The 20,239-nt window shown below is 41.6% G+C and overlaps 100 pseudogenes; all 100 read right to left on the bottom strand.

The window, feature by feature from the left end:
- Positions 1-36: 36 nt before the first annotated feature.
- Positions 37-155, bottom strand: LOC142714719 (5S ribosomal RNA; annotated as a pseudogene).
- Positions 156-222: 67 nt separating this feature from the next.
- Positions 223-341, bottom strand: LOC142714953 (5S ribosomal RNA; annotated as a pseudogene).
- Positions 342-408: 67 nt separating this feature from the next.
- On the bottom strand, positions 409-527 carry LOC142714775 (5S ribosomal RNA; annotated as a pseudogene).
- A 67-nt stretch (positions 528-594) lies between these two features.
- On the bottom strand, positions 595-713 carry LOC142714898 (5S ribosomal RNA; annotated as a pseudogene).
- A 67-nt stretch (positions 714-780) lies between these two features.
- LOC142714833 (5S ribosomal RNA) lies at positions 781-899 on the bottom strand (annotated as a pseudogene).
- A 67-nt stretch (positions 900-966) lies between these two features.
- On the bottom strand, positions 967-1,085 carry LOC142714759 (5S ribosomal RNA; annotated as a pseudogene).
- Positions 1,086-1,152: 67 nt separating this feature from the next.
- LOC142714894 (5S ribosomal RNA) lies at positions 1,153-1,271 on the bottom strand (annotated as a pseudogene).
- Positions 1,272-1,338: 67 nt separating this feature from the next.
- Positions 1,339-1,457, bottom strand: LOC142715024 (5S ribosomal RNA; annotated as a pseudogene).
- A 67-nt stretch (positions 1,458-1,524) lies between these two features.
- LOC142714736 (5S ribosomal RNA) lies at positions 1,525-1,643 on the bottom strand (annotated as a pseudogene).
- Positions 1,644-1,710: 67 nt separating this feature from the next.
- LOC142714941 (5S ribosomal RNA) lies at positions 1,711-1,829 on the bottom strand (annotated as a pseudogene).
- Positions 1,830-1,896: 67 nt separating this feature from the next.
- Positions 1,897-2,015, bottom strand: LOC142715010 (5S ribosomal RNA; annotated as a pseudogene).
- Positions 2,016-2,082: 67 nt separating this feature from the next.
- LOC142714873 (5S ribosomal RNA) lies at positions 2,083-2,201 on the bottom strand (annotated as a pseudogene).
- Positions 2,202-2,268: 67 nt separating this feature from the next.
- Positions 2,269-2,387, bottom strand: LOC142714693 (5S ribosomal RNA; annotated as a pseudogene).
- A 253-nt stretch (positions 2,388-2,640) lies between these two features.
- LOC142714698 (5S ribosomal RNA) lies at positions 2,641-2,759 on the bottom strand (annotated as a pseudogene).
- A 67-nt stretch (positions 2,760-2,826) lies between these two features.
- Positions 2,827-2,945, bottom strand: LOC142714782 (5S ribosomal RNA; annotated as a pseudogene).
- Positions 2,946-3,012: 67 nt separating this feature from the next.
- LOC142714707 (5S ribosomal RNA) lies at positions 3,013-3,131 on the bottom strand (annotated as a pseudogene).
- A 67-nt stretch (positions 3,132-3,198) lies between these two features.
- Positions 3,199-3,317, bottom strand: LOC142714892 (5S ribosomal RNA; annotated as a pseudogene).
- Positions 3,318-3,384: 67 nt separating this feature from the next.
- LOC142714774 (5S ribosomal RNA) lies at positions 3,385-3,503 on the bottom strand (annotated as a pseudogene).
- A 67-nt stretch (positions 3,504-3,570) lies between these two features.
- On the bottom strand, positions 3,571-3,689 carry LOC142714897 (5S ribosomal RNA; annotated as a pseudogene).
- A 67-nt stretch (positions 3,690-3,756) lies between these two features.
- LOC142714831 (5S ribosomal RNA) lies at positions 3,757-3,875 on the bottom strand (annotated as a pseudogene).
- A 67-nt stretch (positions 3,876-3,942) lies between these two features.
- LOC142714791 (5S ribosomal RNA) lies at positions 3,943-4,061 on the bottom strand (annotated as a pseudogene).
- Positions 4,062-4,128: 67 nt separating this feature from the next.
- LOC142714920 (5S ribosomal RNA) lies at positions 4,129-4,247 on the bottom strand (annotated as a pseudogene).
- A 67-nt stretch (positions 4,248-4,314) lies between these two features.
- Positions 4,315-4,433, bottom strand: LOC142715017 (5S ribosomal RNA; annotated as a pseudogene).
- A 67-nt stretch (positions 4,434-4,500) lies between these two features.
- LOC142715069 (5S ribosomal RNA) lies at positions 4,501-4,619 on the bottom strand (annotated as a pseudogene).
- Positions 4,620-4,686: 67 nt separating this feature from the next.
- Positions 4,687-4,805, bottom strand: LOC142714962 (5S ribosomal RNA; annotated as a pseudogene).
- A 67-nt stretch (positions 4,806-4,872) lies between these two features.
- LOC142714900 (5S ribosomal RNA) lies at positions 4,873-4,991 on the bottom strand (annotated as a pseudogene).
- Positions 4,992-5,058: 67 nt separating this feature from the next.
- Positions 5,059-5,177, bottom strand: LOC142714720 (5S ribosomal RNA; annotated as a pseudogene).
- A 67-nt stretch (positions 5,178-5,244) lies between these two features.
- On the bottom strand, positions 5,245-5,363 carry LOC142714816 (5S ribosomal RNA; annotated as a pseudogene).
- A 67-nt stretch (positions 5,364-5,430) lies between these two features.
- Positions 5,431-5,549, bottom strand: LOC142714893 (5S ribosomal RNA; annotated as a pseudogene).
- Positions 5,550-5,616: 67 nt separating this feature from the next.
- LOC142715032 (5S ribosomal RNA) lies at positions 5,617-5,735 on the bottom strand (annotated as a pseudogene).
- A 67-nt stretch (positions 5,736-5,802) lies between these two features.
- On the bottom strand, positions 5,803-5,921 carry LOC142714701 (5S ribosomal RNA; annotated as a pseudogene).
- Positions 5,922-5,988: 67 nt separating this feature from the next.
- LOC142714726 (5S ribosomal RNA) lies at positions 5,989-6,107 on the bottom strand (annotated as a pseudogene).
- Positions 6,108-6,174: 67 nt separating this feature from the next.
- LOC142714818 (5S ribosomal RNA) lies at positions 6,175-6,293 on the bottom strand (annotated as a pseudogene).
- A 67-nt stretch (positions 6,294-6,360) lies between these two features.
- On the bottom strand, positions 6,361-6,479 carry LOC142714695 (5S ribosomal RNA; annotated as a pseudogene).
- A 67-nt stretch (positions 6,480-6,546) lies between these two features.
- LOC142714805 (5S ribosomal RNA) lies at positions 6,547-6,665 on the bottom strand (annotated as a pseudogene).
- Positions 6,666-6,732: 67 nt separating this feature from the next.
- LOC142714879 (5S ribosomal RNA) lies at positions 6,733-6,851 on the bottom strand (annotated as a pseudogene).
- A 67-nt stretch (positions 6,852-6,918) lies between these two features.
- LOC142714906 (5S ribosomal RNA) lies at positions 6,919-7,037 on the bottom strand (annotated as a pseudogene).
- A 253-nt stretch (positions 7,038-7,290) lies between these two features.
- LOC142714867 (5S ribosomal RNA) lies at positions 7,291-7,409 on the bottom strand (annotated as a pseudogene).
- A 67-nt stretch (positions 7,410-7,476) lies between these two features.
- On the bottom strand, positions 7,477-7,595 carry LOC142714804 (5S ribosomal RNA; annotated as a pseudogene).
- Positions 7,596-7,662: 67 nt separating this feature from the next.
- On the bottom strand, positions 7,663-7,781 carry LOC142714927 (5S ribosomal RNA; annotated as a pseudogene).
- Positions 7,782-7,848: 67 nt separating this feature from the next.
- LOC142714734 (5S ribosomal RNA) lies at positions 7,849-7,967 on the bottom strand (annotated as a pseudogene).
- A 67-nt stretch (positions 7,968-8,034) lies between these two features.
- Positions 8,035-8,153, bottom strand: LOC142714840 (5S ribosomal RNA; annotated as a pseudogene).
- Positions 8,154-8,220: 67 nt separating this feature from the next.
- LOC142714917 (5S ribosomal RNA) lies at positions 8,221-8,339 on the bottom strand (annotated as a pseudogene).
- Positions 8,340-8,406: 67 nt separating this feature from the next.
- Positions 8,407-8,525, bottom strand: LOC142714700 (5S ribosomal RNA; annotated as a pseudogene).
- A 67-nt stretch (positions 8,526-8,592) lies between these two features.
- On the bottom strand, positions 8,593-8,711 carry LOC142714780 (5S ribosomal RNA; annotated as a pseudogene).
- A 67-nt stretch (positions 8,712-8,778) lies between these two features.
- LOC142714784 (5S ribosomal RNA) lies at positions 8,779-8,897 on the bottom strand (annotated as a pseudogene).
- Positions 8,898-8,964: 67 nt separating this feature from the next.
- LOC142714983 (5S ribosomal RNA) lies at positions 8,965-9,083 on the bottom strand (annotated as a pseudogene).
- Positions 9,084-9,150: 67 nt separating this feature from the next.
- LOC142714802 (5S ribosomal RNA) lies at positions 9,151-9,269 on the bottom strand (annotated as a pseudogene).
- A 67-nt stretch (positions 9,270-9,336) lies between these two features.
- On the bottom strand, positions 9,337-9,455 carry LOC142714905 (5S ribosomal RNA; annotated as a pseudogene).
- Positions 9,456-9,522: 67 nt separating this feature from the next.
- Positions 9,523-9,641, bottom strand: LOC142714709 (5S ribosomal RNA; annotated as a pseudogene).
- A 67-nt stretch (positions 9,642-9,708) lies between these two features.
- Positions 9,709-9,827, bottom strand: LOC142714803 (5S ribosomal RNA; annotated as a pseudogene).
- Positions 9,828-9,894: 67 nt separating this feature from the next.
- LOC142714790 (5S ribosomal RNA) lies at positions 9,895-10,013 on the bottom strand (annotated as a pseudogene).
- A 67-nt stretch (positions 10,014-10,080) lies between these two features.
- Positions 10,081-10,201, bottom strand: LOC142714958 (5S ribosomal RNA; annotated as a pseudogene).
- A 67-nt stretch (positions 10,202-10,268) lies between these two features.
- On the bottom strand, positions 10,269-10,387 carry LOC142714767 (5S ribosomal RNA; annotated as a pseudogene).
- Positions 10,388-10,454: 67 nt separating this feature from the next.
- On the bottom strand, positions 10,455-10,573 carry LOC142714708 (5S ribosomal RNA; annotated as a pseudogene).
- Positions 10,574-10,640: 67 nt separating this feature from the next.
- LOC142714993 (5S ribosomal RNA) lies at positions 10,641-10,759 on the bottom strand (annotated as a pseudogene).
- Positions 10,760-10,826: 67 nt separating this feature from the next.
- LOC142714857 (5S ribosomal RNA) lies at positions 10,827-10,945 on the bottom strand (annotated as a pseudogene).
- A 67-nt stretch (positions 10,946-11,012) lies between these two features.
- On the bottom strand, positions 11,013-11,131 carry LOC142714864 (5S ribosomal RNA; annotated as a pseudogene).
- Positions 11,132-11,384: 253 nt separating this feature from the next.
- On the bottom strand, positions 11,385-11,503 carry LOC142715016 (5S ribosomal RNA; annotated as a pseudogene).
- Positions 11,504-11,570: 67 nt separating this feature from the next.
- On the bottom strand, positions 11,571-11,689 carry LOC142714992 (5S ribosomal RNA; annotated as a pseudogene).
- A 67-nt stretch (positions 11,690-11,756) lies between these two features.
- LOC142714856 (5S ribosomal RNA) lies at positions 11,757-11,875 on the bottom strand (annotated as a pseudogene).
- Positions 11,876-11,942: 67 nt separating this feature from the next.
- Positions 11,943-12,061, bottom strand: LOC142714789 (5S ribosomal RNA; annotated as a pseudogene).
- A 67-nt stretch (positions 12,062-12,128) lies between these two features.
- Positions 12,129-12,247, bottom strand: LOC142714930 (5S ribosomal RNA; annotated as a pseudogene).
- A 67-nt stretch (positions 12,248-12,314) lies between these two features.
- On the bottom strand, positions 12,315-12,433 carry LOC142714974 (5S ribosomal RNA; annotated as a pseudogene).
- Positions 12,434-12,686: 253 nt separating this feature from the next.
- On the bottom strand, positions 12,687-12,805 carry LOC142714870 (5S ribosomal RNA; annotated as a pseudogene).
- A 67-nt stretch (positions 12,806-12,872) lies between these two features.
- Positions 12,873-12,991, bottom strand: LOC142714862 (5S ribosomal RNA; annotated as a pseudogene).
- Positions 12,992-13,232: 241 nt separating this feature from the next.
- Positions 13,233-13,351, bottom strand: LOC142714706 (5S ribosomal RNA; annotated as a pseudogene).
- Positions 13,352-13,418: 67 nt separating this feature from the next.
- LOC142715001 (5S ribosomal RNA) lies at positions 13,419-13,537 on the bottom strand (annotated as a pseudogene).
- A 67-nt stretch (positions 13,538-13,604) lies between these two features.
- On the bottom strand, positions 13,605-13,723 carry LOC142714942 (5S ribosomal RNA; annotated as a pseudogene).
- A 67-nt stretch (positions 13,724-13,790) lies between these two features.
- On the bottom strand, positions 13,791-13,909 carry LOC142714770 (5S ribosomal RNA; annotated as a pseudogene).
- A 67-nt stretch (positions 13,910-13,976) lies between these two features.
- LOC142714705 (5S ribosomal RNA) lies at positions 13,977-14,095 on the bottom strand (annotated as a pseudogene).
- A 252-nt stretch (positions 14,096-14,347) lies between these two features.
- Positions 14,348-14,466, bottom strand: LOC142714692 (5S ribosomal RNA; annotated as a pseudogene).
- Positions 14,467-14,533: 67 nt separating this feature from the next.
- LOC142714928 (5S ribosomal RNA) lies at positions 14,534-14,652 on the bottom strand (annotated as a pseudogene).
- Positions 14,653-14,719: 67 nt separating this feature from the next.
- Positions 14,720-14,838, bottom strand: LOC142714845 (5S ribosomal RNA; annotated as a pseudogene).
- A 67-nt stretch (positions 14,839-14,905) lies between these two features.
- LOC142714787 (5S ribosomal RNA) lies at positions 14,906-15,024 on the bottom strand (annotated as a pseudogene).
- Positions 15,025-15,091: 67 nt separating this feature from the next.
- LOC142714936 (5S ribosomal RNA) lies at positions 15,092-15,210 on the bottom strand (annotated as a pseudogene).
- A 67-nt stretch (positions 15,211-15,277) lies between these two features.
- Positions 15,278-15,396, bottom strand: LOC142714889 (5S ribosomal RNA; annotated as a pseudogene).
- A 67-nt stretch (positions 15,397-15,463) lies between these two features.
- On the bottom strand, positions 15,464-15,582 carry LOC142714934 (5S ribosomal RNA; annotated as a pseudogene).
- A 67-nt stretch (positions 15,583-15,649) lies between these two features.
- Positions 15,650-15,768, bottom strand: LOC142714772 (5S ribosomal RNA; annotated as a pseudogene).
- A 67-nt stretch (positions 15,769-15,835) lies between these two features.
- On the bottom strand, positions 15,836-15,954 carry LOC142715039 (5S ribosomal RNA; annotated as a pseudogene).
- Positions 15,955-16,021: 67 nt separating this feature from the next.
- LOC142714885 (5S ribosomal RNA) lies at positions 16,022-16,140 on the bottom strand (annotated as a pseudogene).
- A 67-nt stretch (positions 16,141-16,207) lies between these two features.
- LOC142714704 (5S ribosomal RNA) lies at positions 16,208-16,326 on the bottom strand (annotated as a pseudogene).
- Positions 16,327-16,578: 252 nt separating this feature from the next.
- On the bottom strand, positions 16,579-16,697 carry LOC142714756 (5S ribosomal RNA; annotated as a pseudogene).
- Positions 16,698-16,764: 67 nt separating this feature from the next.
- Positions 16,765-16,883, bottom strand: LOC142714916 (5S ribosomal RNA; annotated as a pseudogene).
- A 67-nt stretch (positions 16,884-16,950) lies between these two features.
- Positions 16,951-17,069, bottom strand: LOC142714982 (5S ribosomal RNA; annotated as a pseudogene).
- A 67-nt stretch (positions 17,070-17,136) lies between these two features.
- On the bottom strand, positions 17,137-17,255 carry LOC142714786 (5S ribosomal RNA; annotated as a pseudogene).
- Positions 17,256-17,322: 67 nt separating this feature from the next.
- Positions 17,323-17,441, bottom strand: LOC142714933 (5S ribosomal RNA; annotated as a pseudogene).
- A 67-nt stretch (positions 17,442-17,508) lies between these two features.
- LOC142714937 (5S ribosomal RNA) lies at positions 17,509-17,627 on the bottom strand (annotated as a pseudogene).
- A 67-nt stretch (positions 17,628-17,694) lies between these two features.
- LOC142714931 (5S ribosomal RNA) lies at positions 17,695-17,813 on the bottom strand (annotated as a pseudogene).
- Positions 17,814-17,880: 67 nt separating this feature from the next.
- Positions 17,881-17,999, bottom strand: LOC142714771 (5S ribosomal RNA; annotated as a pseudogene).
- Positions 18,000-18,066: 67 nt separating this feature from the next.
- On the bottom strand, positions 18,067-18,185 carry LOC142715037 (5S ribosomal RNA; annotated as a pseudogene).
- Positions 18,186-18,252: 67 nt separating this feature from the next.
- Positions 18,253-18,371, bottom strand: LOC142714884 (5S ribosomal RNA; annotated as a pseudogene).
- Positions 18,372-18,438: 67 nt separating this feature from the next.
- On the bottom strand, positions 18,439-18,557 carry LOC142714861 (5S ribosomal RNA; annotated as a pseudogene).
- A 67-nt stretch (positions 18,558-18,624) lies between these two features.
- LOC142714768 (5S ribosomal RNA) lies at positions 18,625-18,743 on the bottom strand (annotated as a pseudogene).
- Positions 18,744-18,810: 67 nt separating this feature from the next.
- LOC142714828 (5S ribosomal RNA) lies at positions 18,811-18,929 on the bottom strand (annotated as a pseudogene).
- A 67-nt stretch (positions 18,930-18,996) lies between these two features.
- Positions 18,997-19,115, bottom strand: LOC142715000 (5S ribosomal RNA; annotated as a pseudogene).
- A 67-nt stretch (positions 19,116-19,182) lies between these two features.
- On the bottom strand, positions 19,183-19,301 carry LOC142714989 (5S ribosomal RNA; annotated as a pseudogene).
- A 67-nt stretch (positions 19,302-19,368) lies between these two features.
- On the bottom strand, positions 19,369-19,487 carry LOC142714863 (5S ribosomal RNA; annotated as a pseudogene).
- A 253-nt stretch (positions 19,488-19,740) lies between these two features.
- On the bottom strand, positions 19,741-19,859 carry LOC142714825 (5S ribosomal RNA; annotated as a pseudogene).
- Positions 19,860-20,112: 253 nt separating this feature from the next.
- Positions 20,113-20,231, bottom strand: LOC142714908 (5S ribosomal RNA; annotated as a pseudogene).
- Positions 20,232-20,239: the final 8 nt, after the last annotated feature.

Here is a 20,239-nt window from a genome sequence, read left to right as displayed (position 1 = left end):
TCGATTGTGAAACATAATCTAAACGACATAATAAAAAGTCAACCGCACCACGGATTCCCAGACAGTCTCCCACACTGGTACTAGCGAGGCCTTAAGCTGTGTAACTTCTGCGTTCTGACGAGAGCAGGCACATTCAGCTTAGAATGGCCATTGACGTTAAATGCTTTAATCCATAGTCCTATTTAATCTATTGTGAAACAAAATCTAAACGACATAATAAAAAGTCAACCGCACCACGGATTCCCAGACAGTCTCCCACACTGGTACTAGCGAGGCCTTAAGCTGTGTAACTTCTGCGATCTGACGAGAGCAGGCACATTCAGCTTAGAATGGCCATTGACATTAAAAGCCTTAATCTATAGTCCTATTTAATCTATTGTGAAACAAAATCTAAACAACATAATAAAAAGTCAACCACACCACGGATTCCCAGACAGTCTCCCACACTGGTACTAGCGAGGCCTTAAGCTGTGTAACTTCTGCGATCTGACGAGAGCAGGGACATTCAGCTTAGAATGGCCATTGACATTAAATGCTTTAATCCATAGTCCTTTTTAATCGATTGTGAAACAAAATCTAAACTAAATAATAAAAAGTCAACCGCACCACGGATTCCCAGACAGTCTCCCACACTGGTACTAGAGAGGCCTTAAGCTGTGTAACTTCTGCGACCTGACGAGAGCAGGGACATTCAGCTTAGAATGGCCATTGACATTAAATGTTTTAATCCATAGTCCTTTTTAATCGATTGTGAAACAAAATCTAAACGACATAATAAAAATTCAACCGCACCACGGATTCCCAGACAGTCTCCCACACTGGTACTAGCGAGGCCTTAAGCTGTGTAACTTCTGCGATCTGACGAGAGCAGGGACATTCAGCTTAGAATGGCCATTGACATTAAATACTTTAATCCATAGTCCTTTTTAATCGATTGTGAAACAAAATCTAAACGACATAATAAAAATTCAACCGCACCACGGATTCCCAGAAAGTCTCCCACACTGGTACTAGCGAGGCCTTAAGCTGTGTAACTTCTGCGATCTGACGAGAGCAGGCACATTCAGCTTAGAATGGCCATTGACATTAAATGCTTTAATCCATAGTCCTATTTAATCGATTGTGAAACAAAATCTAAACAAAATAATAAAAAGTCAACCGCACCACGGATTCCCAGACAGTCTCCCACACTGGTACTAGCGAGGCCTTAAGCTGTGTAACTTCTGCGATCTGACGAGAGTAGGGACATTCAGCTTAGAATGGCCATTGACATTAAAAGCCTTAATCCAAAGTCCTATTTAATCTATTGTGAAACAAAATCTAAACAAAATAATAAAACGGCAACCGCACCACGGATTCCCAGACAGTCTCCCACACTGGTACTAGCGACGCCTTAAGCTGTGTAACTTCTGCGATCTGACGAGAGCAGGGACATTCAGCTTAGAATGGCCATTGACATTAAATGCTTTAATCCATAGTCCTTTTTAATCGATTGTGAAACAAAATCTAAACGACATAATAAAAATTCAACCGCACCACGGATTCCCAGACAGTCTCCCACACTGGTACTAGCGAGGCCTTAAGCTGTGTAACTTCTGCGTTCTGACGAGAGCAGGCACATTCAGCTTAGAATGGCCATTGACGTTAAATGCTTTAATCCATAGTCCTATTTAATCTATTGTGAAACATAATCTAAACGACATAATAAAAAGTCAACCGCACCACGGATTCCCAGACAGTCTCCCACACTGGTACTAGCGAGGCCTTAAGCTGTGTAACTTCTGCGATCTGACGAGAGCAGGCACATTCAGCTTAGAATGGCCATTGACGTTAAATGCTTTAATCCATAGTCCTATTTAATCTATTGTGAAGCAAAATCTAAACGACATAATAAAAAGTCAACCGCACCACGGATTCCCAGACAGTCTCCCACACTGGTACTAGCGAGGCCTTAAGCTGTGTAACTTCTGCGATCTGACGAGCGCAGGCACATGCTGCTTAGAATGGCCATTGACATTAAATGCTTTAATCCATAGTCCTTTTTAATCGATTGTGAAACAAAATCTAAACGACATAATAAAAAGTCAACCACACCACGGATTCCCATACAGTCTCCCACACTGGTACTAGCGAGGCCTTAAGCTGTGTAACTTTTGCGATCTGACGAGAGCAGGCACATTCAGCTTAGAATGGCCATTGACATTAAATGCTTTAATCCATAGTCCTTTTTAATCGATTGTGAAACAAAATCTAAACGACATAATAAAAAGTCAACCACACCACGGATTCCCAGACAGTCTCCCACACTGGTACTAGCGAGGCCTTAAGCTGTGTAACTTCTGCGTTCTGACGAGAGCAGGCACATTCAGCTTAGAATGGCCATTGACATTAAATGCTTTAATCCATAGTCCTATTTAATCTATTGTGAAACAAAATCTAAACGACATAATAAAAAGTCAACCGCACCACGGATTCCCAGACAGTCTCCCACACTGATACTAGCGAGGCGTTAAGCTGTATAACTTCTACGATCTAACGAGAGCAGGCACATTCAGCTTAGAATGGCCATTGACATTAAATGCTTTAATCCATAGTCCTTTTTAATCGATTGCGAAACAAAATCTAAACGACATAATAAAAAGTCAACCGCACCACGGATTCCCAGACAGTCTCCCACATTGGTACTAGCGAGGCCTTAAGCTGTGTAACTTCTGCGATCTGACGAGAGCAGGCACATTCAGCTTAGAATGGCCATTGACATTAAAAGCCTTAATCCATAGTCCTATTTAATCGATTGTGAAACAAAATCTAAACAACATAATAAAAAGTCAACCGCACCACGGATTCACAGACAGTCTCCCACACTGGTACTAGCGAGGCCTTAAGCTGTGTAACTTCTGCGATCTGACGAGAGCAGGAACATTCAGCTTAGAATGGCCATTGACATTAAATTCTTTAGTCCATAGTCCTTTTTAATCGATTGTGAAACATAATCTAAACGACATAATAAAAAGTCAACCGCACCACGGATTCCCAGACAGTCTCCCACACTGGTACTAGCGAGGCCTTAAGCTGTGTAACTTCTGCGTTCTGACGAGAGCAGGCACATTCAGCTTAGAATGGCCATTGACGTTAAATGCTTTAATCCATAGTCCTATTTAATCTATTGTGAAACAAAATCTAAACGACATAATAAAAAGTCAACCGCACCACGGATTCCCAGACAGTCTCCCACACTGGTACTAGCGAGGCCTTAAGCTGTGTAACTTCTGCGATCTGACGAGAGCAGGCACATTCAGCTTAGAATGGCCATTGACATTAAAAGCCTTAATCTATAGTCCTATTTAATCTATTGTGAAACAAAATCTAAACAACATAATAAAAAGTCAACCACACCACGGATTCCCAGACAGTCTCCCACACTGGTACTAGCGAGGCCTTAAGCTGTGTAACTTCTGCGATCTGACGAGAGCAGGGACATTCAGCTTAGAATGGCCATTGACATTAAATGCTTTAATCCATAGTCCTTTTTAATCGATTGTGAAACAAAATCTAAACTAAATAATAAAAAGTCAACCGCACCACGGATTCCCAGACAGTCTCCCACACTGGTACTAGAGAGGCCTTAAGCTGTGTAACTTCTGCGACCTGACGAGAGCAGGGACATTCAGCTTAGAATGGCCATTGACATTAAATGTTTTAATCCATAGTCCTTTTTAATCGATTGTGAAACAAAATCTAAACGACATAATAAAAATTCAACCGCACCACGGATTCCCAGACAGTCTCCCACACTGGTACTAGCGAGGCCTTAAGCTGTGTAACTTCTGCGATCTGACGAGAGCAGGGACATTCAGCTTAGAATGGCCATTGACATTAAATACTTTAATCCATAGTCCTTTTTAATCGATTGTGAAACAAAATCTAAACGACATAATAAAAATTCAACCGCACCACGGATTCCCAGACAGTCTCCCACACTGGTACTAGCGAGGCCTTAAGCTGTGTAACTTCTGCGATCTGACGAGAGCAGGCACATTCAGCTTAGAATGGCCATTGACATTAAATGCTTTAATCCATAGTCCTATTTAATCGATTGTGAAACAAAATCTAAACGACATAATAAAAAGTCAACCGCACCACGGATTCCCAGACAGTCTCCCACACTGGTACTAACGAGGCCTTAAGCTGTGTAACTTCTGCGATCTGACGAGAGAAGGGACATTCAGCTTAGAATGGCCATTGACATTAAAAGCTTTAATCCATAGTCCTTTTTAATCGATTGTGAAACATAATCTAAACGACATAATAAAAATTCAACCGCACCACGGATTCCCAGACAGTCTCCCACACTGGTACTAGCGAGGCATTAAGCTGTGTAACTTCTGCGATCTAACGAGAGCAGGCACATTCAGCTTAGAATGGCCATTGACATTAAATGCTTTAATCCATAGTCCTTTTTAATCGATTGTGAAACAAAATCTAAATGACATAATAAAAAGTCAACCGCACCACGGATTCCCAGACAGTCTCCCACACTAGTACTAGCGAGGCCTTAAGCTGTGTAACTTCTGCGATCTGACGAGAGCAGGGACATTCAGCTTAGAATGGCCATTGACATTTAATGCTTTAATCCATAGTCCTTTTTAATCGATTGTGAAACAAAATCTAAACGACATAATAAAAATTCAACCGCACCACGGATTCCCAGATAGTCTCCAAAACTGGTACTAGCGAGGCCTTAAGCTGTGTAACTTCTGCGATCTGACGAGAGCAGGGACATTCAGCTTAGAATGGCCATTGACATTAAATGCTTTAATCCATAGTCCTTTTTAATCGATTGTGAAACAAAATCTAAACGACATAATAAAAAGTCAACCGCACCACGGATTTCCAAACAGTCTCCCACACAGGTACTAGCGAGGCCTTAAGCTGTCTAACTTCTGCGATCTGACGAGAGCAGGGACATTCAGCTTAGAATGGCCATTGACATTTAATGCTTTAATCCATAGTCCTTTTTAATCGATTGTGAAACAAAATCTAAACGACATAATAAAAATTCAACCGCACCACGGATTCCCAGAAAGTCTCCCACACTGGTACTAGCGAGGCCTTAAGCTGTGTAACTTCTGCGTTCTGACGAGAGCAGGCACATTCAGCTTAGAATGGCCATTGACATTAAATGCTTTAATCCATAGTCCTTTTTAATCGATTGCGAAACAAAATCTAAACGACATAATAAAAAGACAACCGCACCACGGATTCCCAGACAGTCTCCCACATTGGTACTAGCGAGGCCTTAAGCTGTGTAACTTCTGCGATCTGACGAGAGCAGGGACATTCAGCTTAGCATGGCCATTGACATTAAATGCTTTAATCCATAGTCCTTTTTAATCGATTGTGAAACATAATCTAAACAACATAATAAAAAGTCAACCGCACCACGGATTTCCAAACAGTCTCCCACACAGGTACTAGCGAGGCCTTAAGCTGTGTAACTTCTGCGTTCTGACGAGAGCAGGCACATTCAGCTTAGAATCGCCATTGACATTAAATGCTTTAATCCATAGTCCTATTTAATCTATTGTGAAACAAAATCTAAACGACATAATAAAAAGTCAACCGCACCACGGATTCCCAGACAGTCTCCCACACTGGTACTAGCGAGGCGTTAAGCTGTATAACTTCTACGATCTAACGAGAGCAGGCACATTCAGCTTAGAATGGCCATTGACATTAAATGCTTTAATCCATAGTCCTTTTTAATCGATTGCGAAACAAAATCTAAACGACATAATAAAAAGTCAACCGCACCACGGATTCCCAGACAGTCTCCCACATTGGTACTAGCGAGGCCTTAAGCTGTGTAACTTCTGCGATCTGACGAGAGCAGGCACATTCAGCTTAGAATGGCCATTGACATTAAAAGCCTTAATCCATAGTCCTATTTAATCGATTGTGAAACAAAATGTAAACAACATAATAAAAAGTCAACCGCACCACGGATTCACAGACAGTCTCCCACACTGGTACTAGCGAGGCCTTAAGCTGTGTAACTTCTGCGTTCTGACGAGAGCAGGCACATTCAGCTTAGAATGGCCATTGACGTTAAATGCTTTAATCCATAGTCCTATTTAATCTATTGTGAAACAAAATCTAAACGACATAATAAAAAGTCAACCGCACCACGGATTCCCAGACAGTCTCCCACACTGGTACTAACGAGGCCTTAAGCTGTGTAACTTCTGCGATCTGACGAGAGCAGGAACATTCAGCTTAGAATGGCCATTGACATTAAATTCTTTAGTCCATAGTCCTTTTTAATCGATTGTGAAACATAATCTAAACGACATAATAAAAAGTCAACCGCACCACGGATTCCCAGACAGTCTCCCACACTGGTACTAGCGAGGCCTTAAGCTGTGTAACTTCTGCGTTCTGACGAGAGCAGGCACATTCAGCTTAGAATGGCCATTGACGTTAAATGCTTTAATCCATAGTCCTATTTAATCTATTGTGAAACAAAATCTAAACGACATAATAAAAAGTCAACCGCACCACGGATTCCCAGACAGTCTCCCACACTGGTACTAACGAGGCCTTAAGCTGTGTAACTTCTGCGATCTGACGAGAGCAGGAACATTCAGCTTAGAATGGCCATTGACATTAAATTCTTTAGTCCATAGTCCTTTTTAATCGATTGTGAAACATAATCTAAACGACATAATAAAAAGTCAACCGCACCACGGATTCCCAGACAGTCTCCCACACTGGTACTAGCGAGGCCTTAAGCTGTGTAACTTCTGCGATCTGACGAGAGCAGGCACATTCAGCTTAGAATGGCCATTGACGTTAAATGCTTTAATCCATAGTCCTATTTAATCTATTGTGAAACAAAATCTGAACGACATAATAAAAAGTCAACCGCACCACGGATTCCCAGACAGTCTCCCACACTGGTACTAGCGAGGCATTAAGCTGTGTAACTTCTGCGATCTAACGAGAGCAGGCACATTCAGCTTAGAATGGCCATTGACATTAAATGCTTTAATCCATAGTCCTTTTTAATCGATTGTGAAACAAAATCTAAATGACATAATAAAAAGTCAACCGCACCACGGATTCCCAGACAGTCTCCCACACTGGTACTAGCGAGGCCTTAAGCTGTGTAACTTCTGCGATCTGACGAAAGAAGGCACATTCAGCTTAGAATGGCCATTGATATTAAAAGCCTTAATCTATAGTCCTATTTAATCTATTGTGAAACAAAATCTAAACAACATAATAAAAAGTCAACCGCACCACGGATTCCCAGACAGTCTCCCACACTGGTACTAGCGAGGCCTTAAGCTGTGTAACTTCTGCGATCTGATGAGAGCAGGGACATTCAGCTTAGAATGGCCATTGACATTAAATGCTTTAATCCATAGTCCTTTTTAATCGATTGTGAAACAAAATCTAAACTAAATAATAAAAAGTCAACCGCACCACGGATTCCCAGACAGTCTCCCACACTGGTACTAGAGAGGCCTTAAGCTGTGTAACTTCTGCGATCTGACGAGAGCAGGGACATTCAGCTTAGAATGGCCATTGACATTAAATGTTTTAATCCATAGTCCTTTTTAATCGATTGTGAAACAAAATCTAAACGACATAATAAAAAGTCAACCACACCACGGATTCCCAGACAGTCTCCCACACTGGTACTAGCGAGGCCTTAAGCTGTGCAACTTCTGCGATCTGACGAGAGCAGGCACATTCAGCTTAGAATGGCCATTGACATTGAAGGCTTTAATCCATAGTCCTTTTTAATCGATTGTGAAACATAATCTAAACGACATAATAAAAAGTCAACCGCACCACGGATTCCCTGACAGTCTCCCACACTGGTACTAGCGAGGCCTTAAGCTGTGTAACTTCTGCGATCTGACGAGAGCAGGCACATTCAGCTTAGAATGGCCATTGACATTAAATGCTTTAATCCATAGTCCTTTTTAATCGATTGTGAAACAAAATCTAAACGACATAATAAAAATTCAACCGCACCACGGATTCCCAGACAGTCTCCCACACTGGTACTAGCGAGGCCTTAAGCTGTGTAACTTCTGCGATCTGACGAGAGCAGGCACATTCAGCTTAGAATGGCCATCGACGTTAAATGCTTTAATCCATAGTCCTATTTAATCTATTGTGAAACAAAATCTAAACGACATAATAAAAAGTCAACCGCACCTCGGATTCCCAGACAGTCTCCCACACTGGTACTATCGAGGCGTTAAGCTGTGTAACTTCTGCGATCTAACGAGAGCAGGCACATTCAGCTTAGAATGGCCATTGACATTAAATTCTTTAATCCATAGTCCTTTTTAATCGATTGCGAAACAAAATCTAAACGACATAATAAAAAGTCAACCGCACCACGGATTCCCAGACAGTCTCCCACATTGGTACTAGCGAGGCCTTAAGCTGTGTAACTTCTGCGATCTGACGAGAGCAGGCACATTCAGCTTAGAATGGCCATTGACATTAAAAGCCTTAATCCATAGTCCTATTTAATCTATTGTGAAACAAAATCTAAACAACATAATAAAAAGTCAACCGCACCACGGATTCACAGACAGTCTCCCACACTGGTACTAGCGAGGCCTTAAGCTGTGTAACTTCTGCGATCTGACGAGAGCAGGAACATTCAGCTTAGAATGGCCATTGACATTAAATTCTTTAGTCCATAGTCCTTTTTAATCGATTGTGAAACATAATCTAAACGACATAATAAAAAGTCAACCGAACCACGGATTCCCAGACAGTCTCCCACACTGGTACTAGCGAGGCCTTAAGCTGTGTAACTTCTGCGTTCTGACGAGAGCAGGCACATTCAGCTTAGAATGGCCATTGACGTTAAATGCTTTAATCCATAGTCCTATTTAATCTATTGTGAAACAAAATCTAAACGACATAATAAAAAGTCAACCGCACCACGGATTCCCAGACAGTATCCCACACTGGTAATAGCGAGGTCTTAAGCTGTGTAACTTCTGCGATCTGACGAGAGCAGGCACATTCAGCTTAGAATGGCCATTGACATTAAATGCTTTAATCCATAGTCCTATTTAATCGATTGTGAAACAAAATCTAAACGACATAATAAAAAGTCAACCGCACCACGGATTCCCAGACAGTCTCCCACACTGGTACTAGCGAGGCCTTAAGCTGTGTAACTTCTGCGATCTGACGAGAGCAGGCACATTCTGCTTAGAATGGCCATTGACATTAAATGCTTTAATCCATAGTCCTATTTAATCTATTGTGAAACAAAATCTAAACGACATAATAAAAAGTCAACCGCACCACGGATTCCCAGACAGTCTCCCACACTGGTACTAGCGAGGCATTAAGCTGTGTAACTTCTGCGATCTAACGAGAGCAGGCACATTCAGCTTAGAATGGCCATTGACATTAAAAGCCTTAATCTATAGTCCTATTTAATCTATTCTGAAACAAAATCTAAACAACATAATAAAAAGTCAACCGCACCACGGATTCCCAGACAGTCTCCCACACTGGTACTAGCGAGGCCTTAAGCTGTGTAACTTCTGCGATCTGACGAGAGCAGGGACATTCAGCTTAGAATGGCCATTGACATTAAATGCTTTAATCCATAGTCCTTTTTAATCGATTGTGAAACAAAATCTAAACTAAATAATAAAAAGTCAACCGCACCACGGATTCCCAGACAGTCTCCCACACTGGTACTAGAGAGGCCTTAAGCTGTGTAACTTCTGCGATCTGACGAGAGCAGGGACATTCAGCTTAGAATGGCCATTGACATTAATTGTTTTAATCCATAGTCCTTTTTAATCGATTGTGAAACAAAATCTAAACGACATAATAAAAATTCAACCGCACCACGGATTCCCAGACAGTCTCCCACACTGGTACTAGCGAGGCCTTAAGCTGTGTAACTTCTGCGATCTGACGAGAGCAGGCACATTCAGCTTAGAATGGCCATTGACGATAAATGCTTTAATCCATAGTCCTATTTAATCTATTGTGAAACAAAATCTAAACGACATAATAAAAAGTCAACCGCACCACGGATTCCCAGACAGTCTCCCACACTGGTACTAGCTGAGGCCTTAAGCTGTGTAACTTCTGCGATCCTGACGAGAGCAGGCACATTCAGCTTAGAATGGCCATTGACATTGAATGCTTTAATCCATAGTCCTATTTAATCTATTGTGAAACAAAATCTAAACGACATAATAAAAAGTCAACCGCACCACGGATTCCCAGACAGTCTCCCACACTAGTACTAGCGAGGCCTTAAGCTGTGTAACTTCTGCGATCTGACAAGAGCAGGCACATTCAGCTTAGAATGGCCATTGACATTAAATGCTTTAATCCATAGTCCTTTTTAATTGATTGTGAAACAAAATCTAAACGACATAATAAAAAGTCAACCGCACCACGGATTCCCAGACAGTCTCCCACACTGGTACTAGCGAGGCCTTAAGCTGTGTAACTTCTGCGATCTGACGAGAGCAGGGACATTCAGCTTAGAATGGCCATTGACATTGAATGCTTTAATCCATAGTCCTTTTTAATCGATTGTGAAACAAAATCTAAACGACATAATAAAAATTCAACCGCACCACGGATTCCCAGACAGTCTACCACACTGGTACTAGCGAGGCCTTAAGCTGTGTAACTTCTGCGATCTGACGAGAGCAGGCACATTCAGCTTAGAACGGCCATTGATGTTAAATGCTTTAATCCATAGTCCTATTTAATCTATTGTGAAACAAAATCTAAACGACATAATAAAAAGTCAACCGCACCACGGATTCCCAGACAGTCTCCCACACTGGTACTAGCGAGGCGTTAAGCTGTGTAACTTCTGCGATCTAACGAGAGCAGGTACATTCAGCTTAGAATGGCCATTGACATTAAATGCTTTAATCCATAGTCCTTTTTAATCGATTGTGAAACAAAATCTAAACGACATAATAAAAAGTCAACCGCACCACGGATTCACAGACAGTCTCCCACATTGGTACTAGCGAGGCCTTAAGCTGTGTAACTTCTGCGATCTGACGAGAGCAGGGACATTCAGCTTAGAATGGCCATTGACATTAAATGCTTTAATCCATAGTCCTTTTTAATCGATTGTGAAACAAAATCGAAACGACATAATAAAAATTCAACCGCACGACGGATTCCCAGACAGTCTCCCACACTGGTACTAGCGAGGCCTTAAGCTGTGTAACTTCTGCGTTTTGACGAGAGCAGGCACATTCAGCTTAGAATGGCCATTGACATTAAATGTTTTAATCCATAGTCCTTTTTAATCGATTGTGAAACAAAATCTAAACGACATAATAAAAAGTCAACCGCACCACGGATTCACAGACAGTCTCCCACACTGGTACTAGCGAGGCCTTAAGCTGTGTAACTTCTGCGATCTGACGAGAGCAGGGACATTCAGCTTATAATGGCCATTGACATTAAATGCTTTAATCCATAGTCCTTTTTAATCGATTGTGAAACAAAATCTAAACGACATAATAAAAATTCAACCGCACCACGGATTCCCAGACAGTCTACCACACTGGTACTAGCGAGGCCTTAAGCTGTGTAACTTCTGCGATCTGACGAGAGCAGGCACATTCAGCTTAGAACGGCCATTGATGTTAAATGCTTTAATCCATAGTCCTATTTAATCTATTGTGAAACAAAATCTAAACGACATAATAAAAAGTCAACCGCACCACGGATTCCCAGACAGTCTCCCACACTGGTACTAGCGAGGCGTTAAGCTGTGTAACTTCTGCGATCTAACGAGAGCAGGTACATTCAGCTTAGAATGGCCATTGACATTAAATGCTTTAATCCATAGTCCTTTTTAATCGATTGTGAAACAAAATCTAAACGACATAATAAAAATTCAACCGCACCACGGATTCCCAGACAGTCTCCCACACTGGTACTAGCGAGGCCTTAAGCTGTGTAACTTCTGCGATCTGACGAGAGCAGGCACATTCAGCTTAGAATGGCCATTGACGTTAAATGCTTTAATCCATAGTCCTATTTAATCTATTGTGAAACAAAATCTAAACGACATAATAAAAAGTCAACCGCACCTCGGATTCCCAGACAGTCTCCCACACTGGTACTAGCGAGGCGTTAAGCTGTGTAACTTCTGCGATCTAACGAGAGCAGGCACATTCAGCTTAGAATGGCCATTGACATTAAATGCTTTAATCCATAGTCCTTTTTTATCGATTGTGAAACAAAATCTAAACGACATAATAAAAAGACAACCGCACCACGGATTCCCAGACAGTCTCCCACACTGGTACTAGCGACGCCTTAAGCTGTGTAACTTCTGCGATCTGACGAGAGCAGGGACATTCAGCTTAGAATGGCCATTGACATTAAATGCTTTAATCCATAGTCCTTTTTAATCGATTGTGAAACAAAATCTAAACGACATATTAAAAATGCAACCGCACCACGGATTCCCAGACAGTCTCCCACACTGGTACTAGCGATGCCTTAAGCTGTGTAACTTCTGCGATCTGACGAGAGATGGCACATTCAGCTTAGAATGGCCATTGACATTAAATGCTTTAATCCATAGTCCTATTTAATCTATTGTGAAACAAAATCTAAACAACATAATAAAAAGTCAACCGCATCACGAATTCCCAGACAGTCTCCCACACTGGTACTAGCGAGGCCTTAAGCTGTGTAACTTCTGCGATCTGACGAGAGCAGGGACATTCAGCTTAGAATGGCCATTGACATTAAATGCTTTAATCCATAGTCCTTTTTAATCGATTGTGAAACAAAATCTAAACGACATAATAAAAATTCAACCGCACCACGGATTCCCAGACAGTCTCCCACACTGGTACTAGCGAGGCTTTAAGCTGTGTAACTTCTGCGTTCTGACGAGAGCAGGCACATTCAGCTTAGAATGGCCGTTGACGTTAAATGCTTTAATCCATAGTCCTATTTAATCTATTGTGAAACAAAATCTAAACGACATAATAAAAAGTCAACCGCACCACGGATTCCCACACTAGTACTAGCGAGGCCTTAAGCTGTGTAACTTCAGCGATCTGACAAGAGCAGGCACATTCAGCTTAGAATGGCCATTGACATTAAATGCTTTAATCCATAGTCCTTTTTAATTGATTGTGAAACAAAATCTAAACGACATAATAAAAAGTCAACCGCACCACGGATTCCCAGACAGTCTCCCACACTGGTACTAGCGAGGCCTTAAGCTGTGTAACTTCTGCGATCTGACGAGAGCAGGGACATTCAGCTTAGAATGGCCATTGACATTGAATGCTTTAATCCATAGTCCTTTTTAATCGATTGTGAAACAAAATCTAAACGACATAATAAAAATTCAACTGCACCACGGATTCCCAGACAGTCTACCACACTGGTACTAGCGAGGCCTTAAGCTGTGTAACTTCTGCGATCTGACGAGAGCAGGCACATTCAGCTTAGAACGGCCATTGATGTTAAATGCTTTAATCCATAGTCCTATTTAATCTATTGTGAAACAAAATCTAAACGACATAATAAAAAGTCAACCGCACCACGGATTCCCAGACAGTCTCCCACACTGGTACTAGCGAGGCGTTAAGCTGTGTAACTTCTGCGATCTAACGAGAGCAGGCACATTCAGCTTAGAATGGCCATTGACATTAAATGCTTTAATCCATAGTCCTTTTTAATCGATTGTGAAACAAAATCTAAACGACATAATAAAAAGTCAACCGCACCACGGATTCCCAGACAGTCTCCCACACTAGTACTAGCGAGGCCTTAAGCTGTGTAACTTCTGCGATCTGACAAGAGCAGGCACATTCAGCTTAGAATGGCCATTGACATTAAATGCTTTAATCCATAGTCCTTTTTAATTGATTGTGAAACAAAATCTAAACGACATAATAAAAAGTCAACCGCACCACGGATTCCCAGACAGTCTCCCACACTGGTACTAGCGAGGCCTTAAGCTGTGTAACTTCTGCGATCTGACGAGAGCAGGGACATTCAGCTTAGAATGGCCATTGACATTAAATGCTTTAATCCATAGTCCTTTTTAATCGATTGTGAAACAAAATCTAAACGACATAATAAAAATTCAACCGCACCACGGATTCCAGACAGTCTACCACACTGGTACTAGCGAGGCGTTAAGCTGTGTAACTTCTGCGATCTAACGAGAGCAGGCACATTCAGCTTAGAATGGCCATTGACATTAAATGCTTTAATCCATAGTCCTTTTTAATCGATTGTGAAACAAAATCTAAACGACATAATAAAAAGTCAACCGCACCACGGATTCCCAGACAGTCTCCCACACTGGTACTAACGAGGCCTTAAGCTGTGTAACTTCTGCGTTCTGACGAGAGCAGGCACATTCAGCTTAGAATGGCCATTGATGTTAAATGCTTTAATCCATAGTCCTATTTAATCTATTGTGAAACAAAATCTAAACGACATAATAAAAAGTCAACCGCACCACGGATTCCCAGACAGTCTCCCACACTGGTACTAGCGAGGCCTTAAGCTGTGTAACTTCTGCGATCTGACGAGAGCAGGCACATTCAGCTTAGAATGGCCATTGACATTAAATGCTTTAATCCATAGTCCTTTTTAATCGATTGTGAAACATAATCTAAACGACATAATAAAAAGTCAACCGCACCACGGATTCCCTGACAGTTTCCCACACTGGTACTAGTGAGGCCTTAAGCTGTGTAACTTCTGCGATCTGACGAGAGCAGGCACATTCAGCTTAGAATGGCCATTGACATTAAATGCTTTAATCCATAGTCCTTTTTAATCGATTGTGAAACAAAATCTAAACGACATAATAAAAATTCAACCGCACCACGGATTCCCAGACAGTCTCCCACACTGGTACTAGCGAGGCCTTAAGCTGTGTAACTTCTGCGATCTGACGAGAGCAGGCACATTCAGCTTAGAATGGCCATTGACGTTAAATGCTTTAATCCATAGTCCTATTTAATCTATTGTGAAACAAAATCTAAACGACATAATAAAAAGTCAACCGCACCTCGGATTCCCAGACAGTCTCCCACACTGGTACTAGCGAGGCGTTAAGCTGTGTAACTTCTGCGATCTAACGAGAGCAGGCACATTCAGCTTAGAATGGCCATTGACATTAAATGCTTTAATCCATAGTCCTTTTTAATCGATTGTGAAACAAAATCTAAACGACATAATAAAAATTCAACCGCACCACGGATTCCCAGACAGTCTCCCACACTGGTACTAACGAGGCCTTAAGTTGTGTAACTTCTGCGATCTGACGAGAGCAGGCACATTCAGCTTAGAATGGCCATTGACGTTAAATGCTTTAATCCATAGTCCTATTTAATCTATTGTGAAACAAAATCTAAACGACATAATAAAAAGTCAACCGCACCTCGGATTCCCAGACAGTCTCCCACACTGGTACTAGCGAGGCGTTAAGCTGTGTAACTTCTGCGATCTAACGAGAGCAGGCACATTCAGCTTAGAATGGCCATTGACATTAAATGCTTTAATCCATAGTCCTTTTTTATCGATTGTGAAACAAAATCTAAACGACATAATAAAAAGACAACCGCACCACGGATTCCCAGACAGTCTCCCACACTGGTACTAGCGAGGCCTTAAGCTGTGTAACTTCTGCGATCTGACGAGAGCAGGGACATTCAGCTTAGAATGGCCATTGACATTAAATGCTTTAATCCATAGTCCTTTTTAATCGATTGTGAAACAAAATCTAAACGACATATTAAAAATGCAACCGCACCACGGATTCCCAGACAGTCTCCCACACTGGTACTAGCGATGCCTTAAGCTGTGTAACTTCTGCGATCTGACGAGAGCAGGCACATTCAGCTTAGAATGGCCATTGACATTAAATGCTTTAATCCATAGTCCTATTTAATCTATTGTGAAACAAAATCTAAACAACATAATAAAAAGTCAACCGCATCACGGATTCCCAGACAGTCTCCCACACTGGTACTAGCGAGGCCTTAAGCTGTGTAACTTCTGCGATCTGACGAGAGCAGGGACATTCAGCTTAGAATGGCCATTGACATTAAATGCTTTAATCCATAGTCCTTTTTAATCGATTGTGAAACAAAATCTAAACGACATAATAAAAAGTCAACCGCACCACGGATTCCCAGACAGTCTCCCACACTGGTACTAGCGAGGCCTTAAGCTGTGTAACTTCTGCGATCTGACGAGAGCAGGGACATTCAGCTTAGAATGGCCATTGACATTAAATGCTTTAATCCATAGTCCTTTTTAATCGATTGTGAAACAAAATCTAAACGACATAATAAAAATTCAACCGCACCACGGATTCCAGACAGTCTACCACACTGGTACTAGCGAGGCGTTAAGCTGTGTAACTTCTGCGATCTAACGAGAGCAGGCACATTCAGCTTAGAATGGCCATTGACATTAAATGCTTTAATCCATAGTCCTTTTTAATCGATTGTGAAACAAAATCTAAACGACATAATAAAAAGTCAACCGCACCACGGATTCCCAGACAGTCTCCCACACTGGTACTGACGAGGCCTTAAGCTGTGTAACTTCTGCGTTCTGACGAGAGCAGGCACATTCAGCTTAGAATGGCCATTGATGTTAAATGCTTTAATCCATAGTCCTATTTAATCTATTGTGAAACAAAATCTAAACGACATAATAAAAAGTCAACCGCACCACGGATTCCCAGACAGTCTCCCACACTGGTACTAGCGAGGCCTTAAGCTGTGTAACTTCTGCGATCTGACGAGAGCAGGCACATTCAGCTTAGAATGGCCATTGACATTAAATGCTTTAATCCATAGTCCTTTTTAATCGATTGTGAAACATAATCTAAACGACATAATAAAAAGTCAACCGCACCACGGATTCCCTGACAGTTTCCCACACTGGTACTAGTGAGGACTTAAGCTGTGTAACTTCTGCGATCTGACGAGAGCAGGCACATTCAGCTTAGAATGGCCATTGACATTAAATGCTTTAATCCATAGTCCTTTTTAATCGATTGTGAAACAAAATCTAAACGACATAATAAAAATTCAACCGCACCACGGATTCCCAGACAGTCTCCCACACTGGTACTAGCGAGGCCTTAAGCTGTGTAACTTCTGCGATCTGACGAGAGCAGGCACATTCAGCTTAGAATGGCCATTGACGTTAAATGCTTTAATCCATAGTCCTATTTAATCTATTGTGAAACAAAATCTAAACGACATAATAAAAAGTCAACCGCACCTCGGATTCCCAGACAGTCTCCCACACTGGTACTAGCGAGGCGTTAAGCTGTGTAACTTCTGCGATCTAACGAGAGCAGGCACATTCAGCTTAGAATGGCCATTGACATTAAATGCTTTAATCCATAGTCCTTTTTAATCGATTGTGAAACAAAATCTAAACGACATAATAAAAATTCAACCGCACCACGGATTCCCAGACAGTCTCCCACACTGGTACTAGCGAGGCCTTAAGTTGTGTAACTTCTGCGATCTGACGAGAGCAGGCACATTCAGCTTAGAATGGCCATTGACGTTAAATGCTTTAATCCATAGTCCTATTTAATCTATTGTGAAACAAAATCTAAACGACATAATAAAAAGTCAACCGCACCTCGGATTCCCAGACAGTCTCCCACACTGGTACTAGCGAGGCGTTAAGCTGTGTAACTTCTGCGATCTAACGAGAGCAGGCACATTCAGCTTAGAATGGCCATTGACATTAAATGCTTTAATCCATAGTCCTTTTTTATCGATTGTGAAACAAAATCTAAACGACATAATAAAAAGACAACCGCACCACGGATTCCCAGACAGTCTCCCACACTGGTACTAGCGAGGCCTTAAGCTGTGTAACTTCTGCGATCTGACGAGAGCAGGGACATTCAGCTTAGAATGGCCATTGACATTAAATGCTTTAATCCATAGTCCTTTTTAATCGATTGTGAAACAAAATCTAAACGACATATTAAAAATGCAACCGCACCACGGATTCCCAGACAGTCTCCCACACTGGTACTAGCGATGCCTTAAGCTGTGTAACTTCTGCGATCTGACGAGAGCAGGCACATTCAGCTTAGAATGGCCATTGACATTAAATGCTTTAATCCATAGTCCTATTTAATCTATTGTGAAACAAAATCTAAACAACATAATAAAAAGTCAACCGCATCACGGATTCCCAGACAGTCTCCCACACTGGTACTAGCGAGGCCTTAAGCTGTGTAACTTCTGCGATCTGACGAGAGCAGGGACATTCAGCTTAGAATGGCCATTGACATTAAATGCTTTAATCCATAGTCCTTTTTAATCGATTGTGAAACAAAATCTAAACGACATAATAAAAATTCAACCGCACCACGGATTCCCAGACAGTCTCCCACACTGGTACTAGCGAGGCTTTAAGCTGTGTAACTTCTGCGTTCTGACGAGAGCAGGCACATTCAGCTTAGAATGGCCGTTGACGTTAAATGCTTTAATCCATAGTCCTATTTAATCTATTGTGAAACAAAATCTAAACGACATAATAAAAAGTCAACCGCACCACGGATTCCCAGACAGTCTCCCACACTAGTACTAGCGAGGCCTTAAGCTGTGTAACTTCTGCGATCTGACAAGAGCAGGCACATTCAGCTTAGAATGGCCATTGACATTAAATGCTTTAATCCATAGTCCTTTTTAATTGATTGTGAAACAAAATCTAAACGACATAATAAAAAGTCAACCGCACCACGGATTCCCAGACAGTCTCCCACACTGGTACTAGCGAGGCCTTAAGCTGTGTAACTTCTGCAATCTGACGAGAGCAGGGACATTCAGCTTAGAATGGCCATTGACATTGAATGCTTTAATCCATAGTCCTTTTTAATCGATTGTGAAACAAAATCTAAACGACATAATAAAAATTCAACTGCACCACGGATTCCCAGACAGTCTACCACACTGGTACTAGCGAGGCCTTAAGCTGTGTAACTTCTGCGATCTGACGAGAGCAGGCACATTCAGCTTAGAACGGCCATTGATGTTAAATGCTTTAATCCATAGTCCTATTTAATCTATTGTGAAACAAAATCTAAACGACATAATAAAAAGTCAACCGCACCACGGATTCCCAGACAGTCTCCCACACTGGTACTAGCAAGGCGTTAAGCTGTGTAACTTCTGCGATCTAACGAGAGCAGGCACATTCAGCTTAGAATGGCCATTGACATTAAATGCTTTAATCCATAGTCCTTTTTAATCGATTGTGAAACAAAATCTAAACGACATAATAAAAAGTCAACCGCACCACGGATTCACAGACAGTCTCCCACATTGGTACTAGCGAGGCCTTAAGCTGTGTAACTTCTGCGATCTGACGAGAGCAGGGACATTCAGCTTAGAATGGCCATTGACATTAAATGCTTTAATCCATAGTCCTTTTTAATCGATTGTGAAACAAAATCGAAACGACATAATAAAAATTCAACCGCACAACAGATTCCCAGACAGTCTCCCACACTGGTACTAGCGAGGCCTTAAGCTGTGTAACTTCTGCGTTTTGACGAGAGCAGGCACATTCAGCTTAGAATGGCCATTGACATTAAATGTTTTAATCCATAGTCCTTTTTAATCGATTGTGAAACAAAATCTAAACGACATAATAAAAAGTCAACCGCACCACGGATTCACAGACAGTCTCCCACACTGGTACTAGCGAGGCCTTAAGCTGTGTAACTTCTGCGATCTGACGAGAGCAGGGACATTCAGCTTAGAATGGCCATTGACATTAAATGCTTTAATCCATAGTCCTTTTTAATCGATTGTGAAACAAAATCTAAACGACATAATAAAAAGTCAACCGCACCACGGATTCCCAGACAGTCTCCCACACTGGTACTAACGAGGCCTTAAGCTGTGTAACTTCTGCGATCTGACGAGCGAAGGGACATTCAGCTTAGAATGGCCATTGACATTAAAAGCTTTAATCCATAGTCCTTTTTAATCGATTGTGAAACAAAATCTAAACGACATAATAAAAAGTCAACCGCACCACGGATTCACAGACAGTCTCCCACACTGGTACTAGCGAGGCCTTAAGCTGCGTAACTTCTGAGATCTGACGAGAGCAGGGACATTCAGCTTAGAATGGCCATTGACATTAAATT

Source organism: Rhinoderma darwinii, unplaced genomic scaffold (genome assembly GCF_050947455.1).
Source record: "Rhinoderma darwinii isolate aRhiDar2 unplaced genomic scaffold, aRhiDar2.hap1 Scaffold_4429, whole genome shotgun sequence".
Taxonomy (NCBI): Eukaryota; Metazoa; Chordata; class Amphibia; order Anura; family Rhinodermatidae; genus Rhinoderma; species Rhinoderma darwinii.
The sequence above is the reverse complement of the archived record's forward strand: the minus strand, read 5'-3'. Positions and strand labels throughout refer to the sequence as shown.